Below are 19,096 nucleotides of genomic sequence, written 5' to 3' on the forward strand. Positions count from 1 at the left end.
CATACACTGAATCCAATCTGTAGTCTTTTATCCCTCACCCGCCTCCTACTCTTTCCCCTAAGTCCTCAAAGTCCATTGTATAATTCTTATGGCTTTGCATCTTCATAGCTTAGCTCCCACTTACAAGTGAGAACATACGATGTTTGGTTTACTGCATTTGAGTAAGTTCACTTAGAATAATAGTCTACATTTCCATCCAGGTTGCTGAGAATGCCATTAATTCATTTTTTATGAATTGGTAGCATTGCATGATGCAATACTACTAATTCATACTACTAATTCAATACCACTAATATATATATATATGGATTTATGGATGAGTATTATTACATCATATATACATATATATGTGTATGTATATAACACACATACACACACACACACACACACACACACACACACACACACATATATACATACACACACACCACAGATTCTTTTTTCCATTCGTTGATTGATGGGCATTTGGGTTGGTTCTATATTTTTGCAATTGTGAATTGTGCTGCTATAAACCTGTGTGTACAAGTATCTATTTTGTATACTGACCTCTTTTCTCTGAGTAGATATCTAGTAGTGGAATTGCTGAATCAAATGGTAGTTCTACTTTTAGTTCTTTAAGGGAGTATTATGCTGTTTTCATAATGGTTGTACTATCTTACATTCCTACCAGCAGTGTAGAAGTGTTCCCTTTTCACTGTAACTACACAAACATCTGTTTTATTTTTTTTAATTTTTTTTTTGATTATGGCCATTCTTGGAGGAATAATGTGGCATTCTGTTGAAGTTTTGATTTGCATGTCCCTGATTATTTGTGATGTTGAGCATTTTTTTCATATATTTGTTGGTCATTTGTATATCTTCTTTTGAAAACTGTCTATTCATGCCCTTAGCCCACTTTTTGAGGGGGTTGTTTGTTTTCTTCCTGCTAATTTGTTTGAGTTCTTTGTAGATTCTAGATATTAGTCATTTATTGGATATATAGATTGTGAAAATTTTTTTCCCATTCTGTGGGTTGTCTGTTTACTCTGCTGACCACTTCTTTTGCTATGTAGAAGCTCATTAATTTCATTATGTCTCACTTATTTATCTTTGTTTTTCTTCCATTTGCTTTTGGGTTCTTAGTCATAAAGCCTGTGCCTAAGCCAATGTCTAGAAGGATTTATCTGATGTTACCTTCTAGAATTTTTATAGTTACAGGTCTTAGATTTAAGTCGACAATCCATCTTGAGTTGATTTTTCTATAAGATGAGAGATGAGGAGAGTCTCATTCTCCTACATGTTGCTAGCCGATTATCCCAGTACCATTTGTTGAATAGTGTGTCCTTTCCCCACTTTATATTTTGGCTTGCTTTGTTGAAGACCAGTTGGCTGTTGGGGTTATTTGTGGGTTCTCTATTATGTTTCATTGGTCTAGGTGCCTATTTTCATACCAGTACCATGCTGTTTTGGTGACTATGGCCTTATAGTATAGATTGAAGTCAGGTAATGTTATGCCTCCAGATTTTTTCTTTTTGCTTAATCTTGCTTTGGCTGTGCAGGCTCTTTTTTGTTCCATATGAATTTTAGGATTTTTTTTCTAGCTTTATGAAGAATGATAGTGGTATATTAGTGGAAATTGTAGATTGCTTTTGACAGTATGCTCATTTTCATAGTATTAATTCTACCCATCTATGAGCCCGGGATATGCTTCCATTTGTTTGTATCATCTGTGATTTCTTTCAGCATTGTTTTGTAGCTTTCCTTGTAGTGGTATTTCACCTCTTTGGTTAGGTATATTCTTAAGTATTTTATTTTATTTTTTTGTAGCCATTGGAAAAGGGGTTGAGTTCTTGATTTCATTCTCACCTTGGTTGCTGTTGATGTATAGCAGAGCAACTGATTGTGCACATTAGTTGTATATCCGGATACTCAGCTAAATTTATCACTTTTAGGAGCATTTTTGAAGGAATCTTTAGGGTTTTCTACATATGCAATTATATCATCAACAAACAGCAACTGTTTGACTTCCTCTATACTAATTTGGATGCTCTTTATTTATTTCTCTTGTCTGATTGCTCTGGCTAGGACTTCCAATACTGTGTTAAATAGAAGTGCTGAGAGTGGGCATCTTTGTCTTGTTCCAATTCTCAGAGGGAATACTTTCAACTTTTCCTCATTCAATATTATTTTGGCTGTGGGTTTGTCATTGATGGCTTGTATTACATTGAGGTATGTCACCTGTATACTGATTTTGCAAAGGGTTTTAGTCATAAAAGGGTACTGGATACTTCAAAATGTTTTCACTATGTCTACTGATATGATCATGTGATTTTAAATTTTAATTCTGTTTATGTGGTGTATCACATATATTAACTTGTGTATGTTTAACCATCCCTGCATCTCTGGTATGAAACCCACTTGATCATGGTGGATTATCTTTTTGATATGCTATTGGATTCAGTTAGCTAGTATTTTCTTAAGGGTTTTTGCAACTATTTTCATCAAGGATACTGGTCTGTAGTTTTCTTTTTTTGTTATTTCATTGTTTGGTTTTGTTATTAGGGTGATACTGCCTTCAAAGAATGATTTAAGGAGGATTCCCTGTTTCTGTATTTTGTGGAATAGTATCTATAGGATTGGTTCCAATTCTTCTTTAAATGTCTGATAGAATTCAGCTTTGAATCTGTCTGGTCCTGGAAGTTTTTTTTTTTTTTTTTTGTAGTTTTCAAATTACCATTTCAATCTCAATGCTTGTTATTGGTCTGTTCAGGGTTTCTAAATCTTCCTTATTTAAGCTAAGAGGTTTGTATATTTCCAGGAATCCATTTCCTCTAGGTTTCCTAGTTTAGGTGTATAAAGATGTTCATAGCAGCCTTTAATGATCTTTTGTACTTCTGTGATGTTAATTGTAGTATCTCCCATTTCATTTATAATTGAGCTTACTTGAATCTTCTCTTCTTTCTTGGTTAACCATGGTAATGTTCTATCAATCTTATTTATCTTTTCAAAGAACCAGCTTTTTGCCTCATTTATCTTTTGTGTTTTTGTTAGATTTTGTGTTTGTTTGTTTGTTTTGATTTCATTTAGTTCTGCTCTGATCTTTGTTATTTCTTTTCTTCCCCTGGGTTTGGATTTGGTTTGTTCTTGTTTTTCAAGTTCCTTGACGTGTGACCTCAGATTGTCTATTTGTGGTCCTTCAAATTTTTTGATGTAGGCATCTAAGGCTATGAACTTTAAACACTGCCTTTGCTTCATCCCAGTGGTTTCTATTATTATTCAGTTCAAAGAATTTTTAAATTTCCACCTTGATTTTTTTTTATTGACCCAATAATCATTCAGGGGCAGATTATTTGATTTCCATGTATTTGCATGGTTTTCAGCGTTCCTTTTCGAGTTGATTTCCAATTTTGTTCCACTGTGGTCTGAGAGAGTATTTGATATAATTTTAATTTTATTAAATTTATTGAGACTTGTTTTGTGACCTATCACATGGTCTATCTTGGAGAAAGTTCCATGCACCGAGGAATAGAATGTACATTCTGCAGTTTGGGAGTAGAAGGTTCTGTAAATATCTGTTAAGTCCCTTTCTTCTAAGGTATAGTTTAAATTCTTGGTTTTTTTTTTTATTGATTTTCTGTCTTAATGACCTGTTTAGTGCTGTCAGTGGAGTATTGAAGTCCCCACTATTATTGTGTTCCTGTCTATCTCATTTCTTAGGTCTAGTAGTAACTGTTTTATAAATTTGGGAGCTCCAGTGTTATGTGCATATATATATTTAAGATTGTAATATTTTCCTGCAGGACAAGGCCTTTTGTCATTATATAATATTCCTCTTTGTCTATTTTAACTGCGTTGCTTCAAAGTTTTTTTGTGTATGATGTAAGAATATCTACTCCTGCTCACTGTTGATGTCCATTTGCATTGAATGTCTTTGTCTACCTCTTTACCTTAAGTTTATGTGAGTCCTTATGTGTTGGGTGAATCCCTTGAAGACAGCAGATAGTTGGTTAGTCAATTGTTATCCATTCTGCAGTTATGTATCTTTCGAGTGTAGCATGTAGGCCCTTCACATTCAAAGTTAGCATTGAGATGTGAGATACTATTCCATTCATCACGCTATTTGTTGTCTGAATACCTTGCTGCCTTTTTTTAAATTGTATTTTTGTTTTATAGGTCCTGTGAGCTTCATGCTTTAAAGAGGTCCTGTTTTAATGTGTTTCCAGGATTTGTTTCAAGATTTAGAGCTTTTTTTTTTTTTTTTTTTTTTTTTTTAGCAATTCTTGTGGTGCTGTCTTAGGAATGGCAAATTCTCTCTGTATTTGTTTATTCAAAAAAGACCATATCTTCTTTTATTTATGAAGCTCATTTTTACTGGATACAAGGTTCTTGCCTGATAATTATTTTGCTAAAGAAGGCTGAAAATAGGTCCCCAATTCCTTCTAGCTTATAGAGTTTCTTCTAAGATATCTGCTGTTAATCTGATAGGTTACCTAGTGCTTTTGCCTCACAGCTCTTAATATTCTTTCCTTCATCTTGACGTTTGGTAACCTAACTATGTGCCTGGGTGATGATCATTTTGTGATTAATTTCTTAGGTGTTTTTGAACTTATTGTATTTGGATGTCTAGATTTCTAGCAAGGCTGAAGAAGTTTTCCTCAATTATTCTCTCTGATGTGTCATCCAGGTTGTAAGGGAAATGGGGGAAAGGCATCAGTTACAGGCCTCACCCAACTTCCATGCAATCCAAAAGGCTGAATCTCACTCCTACCTTGTCCCCACCCCAATAGGACCGAGTTTGTTTGTAGGCAGTGATTAAGAAAGGCTGAAAACTTGCCCCAGGTTACCAGCCTCCTGGTTAAGAAAGTAAGCAGGGCTTTCATGCCTCTCTGCTTGAGTTTGTACTCTCTGCTTGAGTACAAGCTCTGCTTTAGTTTGTATAACAGATTCACCCCTTTCCCCAAGTTCTGGTCAGAAAGCTTTGTGTTCAGTTGGAATTGTTGCAAAGTTCAGCTGTAGGTTTCTTTTTGTGATCTTTTCCCAGTTCCCCTGGTAGCCTTTCCCAAGGATCCCTGTGAGACAAGGCAGAAATGGCTTCCCTAATGACACAGAGAGGCCACAGGTCTTTTCCCATTGCTTCTTCTACCTATGTATTTTGCTTGGCTTTCTAAATTGTCTCAGCTCCAGGTAAGGTCAGATCCTTCTTCCATGATCTAGACTTTCAGGTTCCCCAGTGAGGGTATGTGTTTGAGGGCAGATAATTTCCCTTTCCCACCTTCACAGTTTGGACAATCACAGTATTTGGGCTGTCTATCAAGTCCTGCAGGAGCAATTCCCTTCCTTTAAAGGGTCTCTGGATTTCCTCGGCTTTCGTGGTATATTTCTGAAGTAGTTCTTAGAGCAAAAGCTTATGCTGTGAGTCTCCACACGCTGCTCTCTCTGTCCAAGTGTGCACTGCAATTTAGTCCTGCCTCTTATCTGCCATTTTTTCCTCCACTCTCTCTGATGCTTGTTCTAACCCTGCCTTCCTTCTACTCTGGTCCCTAAATCCTCTCTGCACTAAATGTAAATAAAGCAAAATAAAATAAGATAAAATAGTTATCATATTTCCACATTCTACTGTGATTATTTTTCTCTCTCTCTAGTTAGGCTATAAATAAGTTCATAACAGAAACCTGGTTTTATTTATTTTTTATATCCCCAGATTCTGGCATGCTTTCTGAAAAATTGAACTTATTGCTTAATGACAAATTTTCTATTCAGGCACATCCTGACATTTCACTCTTCTCACACCAATGTACTATCTTTGTGACTGTACTCTGTCATCCCAGGGCCTTTGTATATGCTGTTCTCTTGGCCTGGAATACCTTTCACTTCTCCTGCATATTATCTGGCTAATACCTACTTTTACATCAAGATTCAGCTACTCAGCTAAAGTGACATGTCACTCAACAGCAATATTTGAGTAAATTAGAACACATTTTATGTGCTTTCATAAAAGCAGTGCACATACATACATATCAAAACAATGTTAATTTTTTGTTCATTTCCTTATTTGAGCCATGTATGGTGAGCTTGCTGATACCAGTCATTAGTCTTACTGATTTTGCTCACAACTTAGCACACATCTCATAATTTACAGTTGGTGGGGGAAAAAAAAAAAAACTAAACGAATAAGCTCAGTGAATAACAGATTCACATGTGTTTAAAATAATATGAGAAGGTTTCATAGAAGAGGGGTATATTGAATTAATATCTTAGAGATGAAAGCATGTGGCATACAGAGAGAGAAGGAATTATTCCATCTGGAAGAAACAACAGCAAAGACTGATGTGATAATTCATGTCATTGCTATAGGTGCCAAGGAGAAACCACCCTTATCTTTAGAAGGAGCTTAATTATGTGGAATTGTCCAAGAAAGTACATAGATGGGGGTGCTAGGAATAGTTATGAGAGAGCCAAGGAAAACACATTCTATTAATTAGTTAAGGCAAATTCTCTAATTTACATGCCTGAAAAAGCAAAGGTTTAATTTTCACTCCTGGGTCAGTCAGCAATGGATCAGCCATTGGGGAGGTAGTTATTACTCCACTCAGACATTCAGAAACCCAGGTTTCTTTCATCCAGCAGCTTCACCATGTGCTAGGCCTACAACATTTGATCAAGTCTACACTTGATTCTCTGTATTTGATAGTGGGTAAGTCGAGGGAGAAAGCTTGAAGGCAATGGGAAGGGGGTCCTAGGATTTAGGCCTGGAAGAGGCATTCAACACCTCCACTCACATTCCACTACGCAGAGCTCAGTTATATGCAAACACCTCATGTTAAGGGAAGCTGGGAGACATAGCATATCTCTGTTGCTTCATGAAAAAAAAGAAAGAATTTGGAATTTAGGAACTTTTAGGATTGTGTCTGCTGTAAACACAAAATAACTTTATTTCATGTAGTAAATAACAGGGAGATAACTGTAATTTGCCAGTGGGAAGACAGCAGCATAAAAGGGTGCTAAAGGAGAACCAACTTCATGACAAAGATCAGTAGAAAGGACAAGTACGAAGAAAGCTAAAACAGGGAATATCATATAGAGTTTCTATAAGCTTAATAAAAAATACCACAGCATTAACACAAATATAGAATGAGTTTATAGGAAATGGAAGTAGGGGCCATTCCATGTGTAATGGCCCTGTGTTTGATGAGTGACTCCTGTCCTATACTCTGGTCTTTGCAGGAAGGTTAAACAAATTTATTTAAAACATCCAAATTAGGCCAGGTATGGTAGCTCACACCTGTAATCCCAGCACTTTGGGAGTCCAAGGTGGGTGAATTACCTGAGGTCAGGAGTTTGAGACCAGCCTGGCTAACATGGTGAAACCCTGTCTCTACTGAAACTACAAAAATTAGCTGGGTGTAGTTGTGAGTGACTGTAATCCCAGCTACTCGGGAGGCTGAGGCAGGAGAATCACTTGAACCCGGGAGGTGGAGGTTGCAGTGAGCCAAGATCATGCCACAGCACTACAGCACCCCAGCCTGGGTGACAGAGTAAGAGTCTATCTCAAAAAAAAAAAAAAAAAAAAATCCAAATTATATTTGAAGCCCCAGAATTGCATGTAGCGTTACATTATGGCAATATCTGACATTTTGGGAGGAATGACATTGTAAAAACATTTAATTTCAAACACATGGCCAATATATAAATTACATGGATATACATGCATGCACATCAATATATATTTAAAATACATACATGTGTAAATATATATTTTTATATTACATAGACATTTATTTTCAAAGTAGTCATATAGCAATGGCTGTGCAAGTGCCACCTATGCTGATATCACTAATAAAAAAGCTAAAAGTGCTTTATAACACCCAGCACTTATAATTGGTTCATGACTGGGTCATGATGAGAACTTTGATCTCCTGATACCCAGCCCAATGCATGTTCCATCTATTGGTGGACTGGATTATTACTGTAAGGGTACCTTTGTAGGATTATAAGCAGATCTCATTTTAAAAATTCTTAGTTCTAAGTGTTTAACATGATTTAATTCAACATATTTTATTGCGATTTTTGAAGACACTTACAGGGAGTTAATAGTACCTTGAAGGTAACATGGCATAAGGTGGTAGAGCTCAGATTTGGAATCACATTTCTGGTGCAAGTATTAAACTGTATTGTTCTGACATGTATAGGGTTAGGAATATGGTTTTCCTGAAAGTAAGCACCACACAGTGCTTACCGTGAACTATACCACAGATAGCATTTACAGTGACAGATATCTGAGCCCGTACTCTGGTTTTCTCTTTTAGCAACTATGTAACATTGGGGAAGGTAGATATGCTTTTTGTACCTCAGTTTTCTCAAATGTAAAAAAATATTAGTGGATATTGGTGTATGGGATTGGTGTATTGATCAAAAGAAAGAGAACCAATAATGTTTTCCTCGGAATAATGATAAGAGCATAATAAATTTAAATATTATGATGATTATTAAAGCTAGTTGTATGTACTCATAAATATCAACAAAAATGCCTTTGAAATTGAGCTTCCTTATTGGGAATGGTGTGTCAGAACCAACCTGTCTTTTGTTTTGCAAGATGTCTTCCTAGTTACTCTATTATAGAGTCTCTCAAAATGTAGTTCCCAGACCAGCAGCAGAAGAAGCTGGAAACTTGCAAGAAATGCAAATTCTCTGGTCCCTAGTGAATTAGAAACTCTGGGCATGGGGCCCAGCAATCTGTGTTTCAACATGTCCTCCAGGAGATCCTCAGGCATTCTGAAGTTTGAAACTACTGCTGTATTGGAAAGCAGAACTCTAAGGATTGGTCTTACAGTTTCTAATATTTATGGTTTCTGACAACTTGGAAAATCTAAAAGAAGAGCCTCTATCCCTTGAGATCTATCTTGGCCTTAACCACTTACAAATCAGCAAGACTTCAGATAGTTTGAATTCAGTACTGCCCGGACTCAAAATATGAATGACAGTGGCGGTTCTTGTTGCTTTTAAAATGGTAGATCAAGTAAAAGTTGCAGGACTAAGGACCTGGGAGTTACGCTTTTGCCTTATTTGTTTCATTAAACCACATGAGGAAAGGTAGGGTGGGAAGCCTGGCAGTTTCAAACATCAGAAGGAGCATGGCCATGTGATTTCTTCCTTGATTCCAACGTCTCTATATCTTTTCTACTGCCTTAGTTTTTTATTTGTTTTTCTTTAGCCCTTGAAAAACTCCATACGTTACTCCCTTGAAACAATCTCTTGATCCCATCTTAAGTTTTGTAGTGATTTTGGAGACTTCATCTGAAGTATGGTATCAGTGCGTCTCAATGAACAGAAGTTGACTGTTCAAATCCAACTCAGGTTCCTTCATCAGCTACCACTAAAGCCACTTTAGAAGTTAGTTTTCTTAACAGTGCCTCACTTGAATGAGTAGTGTTCAGTTTCTCCTCTTGGAAGCGCAAATAATCTTTTGCATAAAGCATATGTCTTCTATTAACATAATTTACAGCCTAACCCTTGAGGAATATTAAACCTGGCATCCTTGTGTTAAGATGCATTTTGACTTCCTTTATTTTTCTTAGACAGAGCTTTGCTCTTGTTGTCCAAGCTGGAATGCAATGATGTGATCTCGACTCACTGCAACCCCTGCCTCCTGGGTTCAAGCGATTCTCCAACCTCAGCCTACTGAGTAGTTGGAATTACAGGCTCCTGTCACCATGCTTGGCTAATTTTTTCTTTTTTAACGGAGATGGGTTTTCACCATGTTGACCTGGCTGATCTCAAGCTCCTGACCTTAGGTGATCCACCCACCTCGGCCTCCCAAAGTGCTGGGATTACAAGTGTGAGCCACTGCACCTGGATGCATTTTGACTTCTTATTGAGGTAGATTACATTTCAAAGGTCATCAAATTAGCTGAACGGACCTGGACCTGTTTGAGCCACCTGGAATGACATGAACTAATCCCAAATGTATTTTTCTTGATTCACAAATCTCTTCTGTAATAGAAAAGAGAAGTGGCTTTCACAGTTAGCAGTATTGGAATGATTCAGGGGCAGGGCCCCAGGATTTTTAAATGATCAATCAGCTACTCATTATGGTAATAGCCATTAAATCCCTGAGGGAGATAAATGTCTAGAAATATGAGGCAAAGGAACTTCTAACTAGCTGGGGGGTTTGGTCCCAAACATCTGCTCTCTTGAGAACTAGACTAGGCCACATTAAGTCACAAAGCTCCTGCTTAGAAGTAACATAGCTGCTAATTTGCCTCTCTTGGCGGTTGGTATTTCTTAAACCATAGCAACTCAGATGTATTGGCTGTAGAGGTGGAAATGTGCCTGGTAAAATACATTTTTCAGGACTTGAATCTCAGAAAAGCCAATTCAGAAGATGGGAGATTAGTTTCAAGAATTATTTACCCAGTGCCTCAGGGTTCTCTGAGGTGGAAGTTTAGCACATTAGACTATAACCTTCAAGACTTTAGCACTACAGTGGTATAGAAAGAAAAACAAAAGAAAACGCAATAAAAAGAAAAGTGATGGGAAAAATCACTTGCCCTGATGCCAGAGCAAAACACTCTTAATCACCCTACTCTCAGGCAGGAGGCAACCCCTGCGAGCTTCACACCTCCAGCTCAATGTCCTCACTCTTCTCCCACCACCTACTATCCTTGAACTCAACACAGCTTTGATGAAAGGAGTCTTGAGCTCCACCTCCTGGTGAGAGAAGGCTCTAGTACTGTTATGTACTATTTAGTAGTTGCCTAAGGCCAGCTACTAAAACAGTCATTTTGCTATCACAACCAACACTTAGGAAACTTTAGTGGAAACCCTTAGAAACAACAAAGAGGAGATGTCAAAGATGTTTGAGCTGTGCCTGCCACTGACAGTTCTAACACATTGATGTTGGACCAGATTCACCTGAATTCCTATTCCTAGGCTCTTGTCTTTGCTGTCTTTTGGGAAGAATTTTATTTCTTATGGTTACATGTCTTTGACTTCAAGAAGTCCTAACTCAATTTAATTAAAATGAAATGAAAATTTTCTAATTCAATCTCTTAAAAATCCAGGTTAGATTAAGTCAGGCTGAAGCCTGACTTTTGACTTGATCTTTCTTTTTTTGGAATGAAATACATTATTTCTCTTTGAGGTGCCTGGAACTCTCTTCTAAGGAAAGGCTCTGGACACAATAGGAAGAGCATATATTTGGTGTCACAGTCAGATGGGCAGGCTCTTTTTTTCCACCATTCATTGTGTAGCTCTGTAAAGAAAAGTTTTTTTATATTAACTTTGACATCTGTTAAATAAAAATTGAAATAAGCTAATATCAATGGTTTCTATTTGGTATCAAAAAGAATATGTGGACAAATTAAAAAATTATACACATTTTTATTGTGAAACATCAGATTTATAACTAAGGTTTTTAATTCACTTGTAATTTCTCTTTGTATATGTTCTAGAGAAAGATTAGGTCATTTACTCACTTCAGCCACACCTAGGTAAGCTTTTCTTTCTTTTCCCAAATTCATGTATTTATAGAATAAAACCAAATTATGTTAAATACACTTTATTTTTGCTATGTTTCCTCTCTTCTGCTGCTGCTGCTTTTCCTTGTGGTGGTGGTAGTTCTTCTTCTTCTTCTTCTTCTTCTTCTTCTTCTTCTTCTTCTACTTCTATCTTCTTCTTCTTCTTTTTTCTTCCTCTTCTTTAGCTTCTATTGCTTCTCTTCTTCTTCTTCCTCTTCTTTAGCTTCTACTTCTTCTCCTTCTTTTTCTTCTGCTTCTACTCTGCTTCTTCTATCTCTTCTTTAGCTTCTTCTTCCTGTCTCCTCCTTCTCCTTCTCTTGTTCTTGTTCCTCTCCCTCTCCTTGCTCCTCCTCCCCCTCCTCCTCCTCCTCATCTTCCTCTTCCTGCTCCCCCTCCTTCTCATATAGGTCTCAGTCAATGACCTCACTTCTGAAATTAAACTTATGGCAGAATTCTCTTTATGGTGGGCTCTATATTCTCCAATCACACTTACTCTTTCACATGACAAACTTTTATTGAGTATCATTTGAGCTGGATTTAGTTTTAGGGCTGGAATTCTGAGTATGAAACAACACATTTGTCCTCAAGAAGTTTATAATGAAATGGAGAGCTGATATGAATACCATATAGTGGGCTATGCTATGGTGCACAGTGCCTTGTGACAAAGGGAAGAAGACACCCATCCAGTCTATCACAATCAAAGGAAGTCTCCTAGGTGAGGTTAAACTGAATCTTGAAGGAAATCTTGAACAGAATCTCAATACTAAGGAAATAATAAAGAAAGGATGTTTGAACATAGGTATAAGCCTCTTCCCCCAAAAATGGCTTATTCAAATAGCTAGTCTTGTTTGCTGAATTGAAAGTAGGTTAGTATAATAAGCAATTTAGTGCAAGTTGAGAAGCAACAGGGAATAAAGCTGAAAAATCAGGAAAAAGATAAATCCTACAGAGTAAAGAAATATCATGCTATGAAAGTTGATGTCCATATTGGAGGTAACGGGAAATAATGAAAGATTTTTTTGTAATATAAGACATATTTAATAACTCATTGTAACAAGATAATGACTTGTCTATTTAGTTTTTATTTATATTTGTGGTGATACTAATAGGTGATCCACAATACATTTTCCTAATATCTTGCATATAAGATCGGAAAAGCCTAACAGAGTTTATTCATTTAAATATCCTCATTCACGGTTGAACTACTGGTTGGTGACATGTTAGAGAGCTATTAGGTTGGTGCAAAAGTAATTGTGGTTTTACTTTTAATGGCAAAATCCACAATGACTTTGCACCAACCTAATAGAAAAATTTGCATATTACAATTTTGCATGAAGTTTTTGAGATTTCAATATCTGCCAAAAAAGAGATTTTAATTCTTCCTTAGTAGTAAATATAGCCATGTGTCATATAATGATATCTCATTATATGGCTATGATCCCAACAGATTGTAACAGAGCTGAAAACCTGCTATGCGTAGTAATGTCTGAGCCATCTTAGTTACATAGTACAACATACTATTCATGTGTTTGTGGTGATGCTGGTGTAAACAAACCTAATGCACTGCTGATCATATAAAAGTGTAGCACATACAGTTGGGTGCAGTGGCTGTTGCCTGTAATCCCAGCACTTTGGGAGGCTGAGCTGGGTGGACCATGTGGTCAAGAAACCAAGGCCATCCTGGCCATCATGGTGAAACCCTGACTCTACTGTAAATACAAAAATTAGCCTGATGCAGTGTCTTGCGCCTGTAGTCCCAGCGACTCAGGAGGCTGAGGCAGGAGAATCGCTTGAAACCAGGAGGTGGAGGTTGCAGTGAGCCAAGATTGCACCACTGCATTCCAGTCTGGCAACAGAGCGAGACTTCATCTCAAAAAAAAAAAAAAAAAAAGTGTAGCACATACAATTACGTACACTACATAATATTGATAATGGTAATAAATGACTGTTACTGGTTTATGTATTTACTACAATTTTTTTGTCCTCTTAGAGTGTAATTCTTATATTTTGAAAAAGTTAACTGTAAAACAGCTTTAGGAAGGTGCTTCAGGAGGTATTTCAGAAGAAATCATTGTTATCACAGGAGACGAACGCTCCATGCATGTTGTTGCCCCTGAAGTCCTTTGAGTTGAACAAAATGTGGAGGTGGAAGACAGTGATATTGATCATCCTGGCCCTGTGTAGGCCTAGGCTGTTATGTGTGTTTGTGTCTTAGTTTTTAACATAAAACTTTTACAAGTTAAAAAAAATGAGAACAGAAAGTAAAGTATGGCATAAGGATACAAAGAAAAAATATTTTTGAATACTATGCAATGTGTTTGTGTTTTAAGCTGTGTTACTATAAAACAGTTCATAAGCCAAAACATAAATTTAAGTTTATGAGGTAAAATAGGTGTAGTAAGCTAAGGTTAATATGATTGAAGAAGGAAAAATAGTTTTTTATAAATTTCATGTAACCTAAATGTACAGTGTTTATAGAGTCTACAGCAGTGTACAGTAATGTACGAGGTCTTCATATTCACTCACCATTCCTTCAGTGACTCACCCAGTACAACTTTCAGTAAGTGTATACAGGTCAGGTGTACCTTCCTTTTTTTTTTTTTTTTTAGGACATAGTCTTGCTTTGTCACCGAGGCTGGAGTGCAGTATCGCTATCTTAACTCACTGCAGCCTCAACCTACCAGGTGCAAGCAATTCTCCTTCCTCAACTTCCTAAGTAGCTGGGATTACCAGTGCCTGCCACCATGGCCAGCTAATCTTTTAGTATAGATGGGGTTTTATCATGTTGGCCAGGCTGGTCTCCTGACCTCAAGAAATCCACCTGCTTCAGCCTCCCAAAATGCTGGGATTACAGGTGTGAGCCACTGCACCTGGCCAGATATACCATTTTTAAAAAATATGTTAGACCATATTTGTACTGTACCTTTTCTGTGTTTAGATACATTTATATACACAAATACTTACCATTGTGTCACAATTACTTCCAGTATTCAAAACAGTAATATGCTGCATTTGTAGCCTAGGCGCTATAGGCTCTACCATGTAGCCTATGTGTGTGGTAGGCTATACCAATGTAGGTTTGTGTGAGTACGCTTTATAATGTTCTCACAATTACAAAATTATCAATGACAAATTTCTCAGAACATATTCTCACTGTTAAGCAACACACGACGATACCAATATAAAATAGTCTGCTTTTTTTCCAAGTATGTCTCCACAAAAAGAGGTCACATATATGACCTCATCACCACACATTTGATCTGGATTCCATCAGAACATTTCTGTCTTACATTTGAATCCTCAGTTGAAAATATTCCTAGGCCGAAGAAAATAGATACATATTTTCTTCTCTCTCTCTTCACTCATGCTGCAAGCAGGCTCATTTGATTAGCATAGTTGAAGATTACCTCCAGGTTCAAAAAAAAATACTTGAACTTTTTCAAATGTGTGCAGATGTTTTATTTTTTTTTTCTAAAAATAAGTTCATCTCTTTCCAATAGATCCCTGATAGGCATTGCATTTTTTTTTTTTACCCTTAAATCAATTTAGCCTTAAGCTCAATTTTCCTCAGTTGAATGCTCATCTTGATAAACTCCTTAGGGCTTGATCCCTAGAGAATTTTGTTAAACCTAATTTTATTAAAACTTAGGATATAAAAACCTTGTTTGCATAATTATCTATATTAAATATTTCTACCTGTTTCTTTAGAGACTTCACTGTAATCTCCCCATTTTAAAAAACAAAAAACAAAACAAAACAAAACCCTTACTACATTTTCAAGGATTTCAGGCTTGCTATTCATACCAGGAAAGTCTACAAAAAAAAAAAAAAGAAATGTGGCATAATTTAAACACTGAAATTAACCAAAGCTACACACTATCCATTGCGATGGCCAGATGACTAGAGTTATTATTTTTGTAAAATTGGGTTAAAAAAAAGAAAAGGAGCTCTTGTTTCTCTTTTCCTATCAAGGTAAACTAATAATACCTGTCCTATTATATCATATGCAATTGTGGTTTATAAAGGTGGTTTTGTTGGAAAATACTCCAAAAGTTCCAAATATAATATAAAATGTTATTATGTTGCTCCTCTTATTCCAAATGTAAGCAGGGATTGTGTTGGAGCTCTTTTCCAAGCCAGCTTACCAACAGGCACTTATTTCAAAAGGTAGCGTGTGCCTACCCCTGTGCTAAGTGCTTTGAGATAGTCTTAGTCTTTTCCTCACAATGAATGAGCTGACTTACAGATCAGTTTCTGCACCTGACTAATTTAAAACAGGAGATCCAGAAACTGAACTCTGAAGTAAAAGGAAGATGAGTCACCTTCCTATCGAATCACCTCTGAGTCAAACTACTATTCACAGTGTGGGTGTTGGCACTCCTTAAGAAAATCATGTGCCTCTTCTACCAACGCAGATTGTGGAAGTTCATAGGGAGAGGGCAAAAGAGGATAAATCTCCATCTCAGTGGGGACTAGCCTTACTAAATGAATGAGGTCTTTTCATGTTGCAGAATACCATCTAAAGGAGCAGTTCTGGAAACTAGGTATGAAGACCCTCTAATGTTCTTCAGATGATGTCAGATAGATTTCTCCTTCATGTAGGAGAAACTGCAACAAAGTCATATATGGGCTGTGGAGTTTGCTGTCTACAAACTTGAAAATAATGCTGTCCCCTTGATATATATCTTAAGTATATTACAAAATAATCAGAGCAGAAATATTCGAATCACCAAAGCCAGTGATCATAGAGTGATTGGAAATAATAATATATCCCAAGAAACAATGCTTATAACAGAACAGATTAGCCAGAGATAAAAGTAGAATAAAAGAGAACATTTAACAGTGTTGAGGCCAAACAAGTAGGCTATTCTTTTGACAAGAGCTGCCTTTTGTATACAGGTATCAGAATCTGGTGTTATTTACTATGTGAATCATGTGCAGTCTGTCTTCCACTGCTCTCACAAGCCTGTCACTACAGATGCAATCACATGAATGGTATCTACTCCTGGAAGCCCACCACAGTACCCTCATGTGCTCAGAAACAAGTCTCTCAACTACCAGTTAGTTGTGTCTTCAAGGCCACCCAGCACTGCTAAGCATTCGACCATCACTTCACAGAACCACGTGGCTTCTAGAGGGACTACTGTACCTTTCACTATTTTCTAGTTTGCTTACTTGGTGCCAGCCTTCCACTTTGAATTCTATGTATGTTGCTAAGCTACATGAATTCTACTGGTCACTGCCACATCTCCTGGACACAAATATCTGCATAGTATTTTTTCCTTAGGAACCGCTGCCCAATTATTAGATCCCAGTGGGTCACGGGAGCATCCCTGATGTGTTACAGTCATAATTTATAACATGTATTCATGTTTAAGATAATTGTTTAGTGGCATATGTATTGCTCTTCCTTCAGAGTGCATGGCTAGTCACGCTTTATAAATCTTTCCATCTGTATGAACGTTCAAATGATAGACCCCACTAGTTTCAGTTGTTATTCACAAAGCTTTCTGAAGCCTTACTCAAATGTAGATATATTCACATTTAATTTATCTGCTTCTTTATTACAAAGATATAGCACACTATTGTAGAAATAGCACAGCCTAAGAGTCACTCTGCTCTGGGTTCTAATTCTGGCTCTTGTGCTAATTATCTGTAGAACTTTTAAATATTTTCTTGATTCTTTGAACCTCGTTTTTTTTTTTTAATCTGCAAAATTGGCATAATATATGCTGTACTTTAGAAGGTCATTGTGAACACTTAACCAAATAATATCAGTTTAGGAGTTATTACAATGCTTGGCTAATGGGAAAAGCTAAAAATTTGTAGCTCTTATTATCATCATTATTATCTGTATTTCCCTGCTCTATCCTACAAGCTTGTTTTTACCCCAAAGCAGATCTCTCTGAGACTTTCTGATTATGAAGGAAAGAGATAGAACAAGCAAATTTACTCTGTTGGGTTACTGACCTAATATGATGCTCTATGGGCCAATAAATAAAAAAGATTGGAAAAAAAATTATTGCAAAGACTGAGTATCAGAGATAAAATATGGGGTTCTGGCTCTTCTGATGAAATTAGCTTTAGTAACTTTGCAGAAGTGGTCTAGAGAAGCTTTACCTGAATGGGTTTGGCTTCAGAAATCCTATTATTCTGCCCCCACCCTATCACACCAGCAAGCATGGAAATAGATCATTTTATTACAAACTAATTACTATTCACTTTTTATCAGTCAACAAATCGATTTGTACAGCACTTTTTAAAATTCAGGAACTGCGATATGAATTTGTTGAAACAAAGAGGGTCATTACCAAGTCCTATTATCCATCCTGCAGGCTCTCTCCTGGGTTTTAATTATTCCGGCCATGAGTAGATATTAGTTAGGAAGGCAGGTCACTGAGGTCCTGCCAGTTTGAGTCGTGTGTGTTCGGTCTTCCTAAACCTCTGTCAGCCACATGGTCTTTCTCGCCTTCAAGACCCAGCAATGATACCAGATAATAGTGAGTCACTCCTTCTCTTCCTCATCATCATCCTCAATTAACCAGCACTCAGCTTCCAGTAGTGCAGATCATAGAGCCAGTGAGTCCCTAGGGTTTGGAGATATTCTAAAGGCCTAGAAGAAGGAAGTGAAGGAGAGAGGTAACTATAAAAGTGAGGCTTCAAAATTAGTAATGTGATTCTGTAGGTATGGCAGAATGCCTACCAGCATGTTCCATACCCAGTTGCAATTGTTTTGAGTGACTCCACTCAGGAGAGAGGAGTTTTAATTTATGGCTCTGTTTGGCATCTCAGAAACTAAAGCTACTAACAGTGGCCGACAAGGAGAGAGTAATTAAGGGAGACTGTGACTCTAAAATGCTCCTTAGAAGAATTAACACTCGTCACCTTCTAATATACTACACAACATATTTGTTATGTTCACTGTTTATTTTTTCTCTTCTGCCAAAACATAAAGAGCAAAAGACGGAGCCTTTTGTTTTGTTCTCTAATTTCTTTCAAGCACCTAAAAGAGTATCTAGGACATAGTAAGTGCTGAATAAATATTGGTTTAATAGAGGCACCCTACTCATTCTCCTAAATAATTAACGAAACTCTTTAAAGAACATACCCAGCCTATATTGCAAACCCTAGGTTTGCCTTAGTAGGTCCTATATTGAAATGGTAATAAAGTAATAGAATAATAGTTTAATGTTTGCTTCCAAATTGTATTCCTAAATATGGGACTAAGCCCATTTTTCTTCTCTCTTCAACTTGTGGAGAGTCAAGGGCTTGCTGAACCCATCATCATAGTGTCTTTGACCATCCCCATCGACGTCTCTTAATTCTTTACTTATATTTGTACTTTTGCCATGTTTCTTAATCCCTTTTATAACCATTCTTTACATTTGGTAGATTGTCCTATTGACTGAATGGTTTATGCTTTTGGACATAAACCATTTTTTTTCTCTCTATCTGAAGATTATTCTGTAAAGTCTTTCTCTTTCTGTATTTCTGTCCTCTCTGTCTCGCTCCCTTTCTCTCTCTCTCTCTCTCTTCTCTTTTCTACTGCTCAGAAGACTAGTGTCAGTGTCAAGTAGACTTCCGCACATTTTTGCATTGTC

At 36.9% G+C, this 19,096-nt stretch overlaps 1 long non-coding RNA gene across 1 annotated transcript; it reads left to right on the plus strand.

Moving 5' to 3' along the window:
• The first annotated feature begins 1,208 nt into the window (after positions 1–1,208).
• LOC116528154 lies at positions 1,209–18,333 on the plus strand. Its single transcript, XR_004258886.1, has 3 exons — positions 1,209–1,370; positions 2,445–2,447; positions 18,323–18,333. It is a non-coding gene; the product is annotated as an uncharacterized LOC116528154 (long non-coding RNA).
• The last annotated feature ends 763 nt before the right edge of the window (positions 18,334–19,096 follow it).

Source organism: Sapajus apella, unplaced genomic scaffold (assembly GCF_009761245.1).
Source record: "Sapajus apella isolate SASKATOON/1434 unplaced genomic scaffold, GSC_monkey_1.0 scaffold57, whole genome shotgun sequence".
NCBI lineage: Eukaryota > Metazoa > Chordata > Mammalia > Primates > Cebidae > Sapajus > Sapajus apella.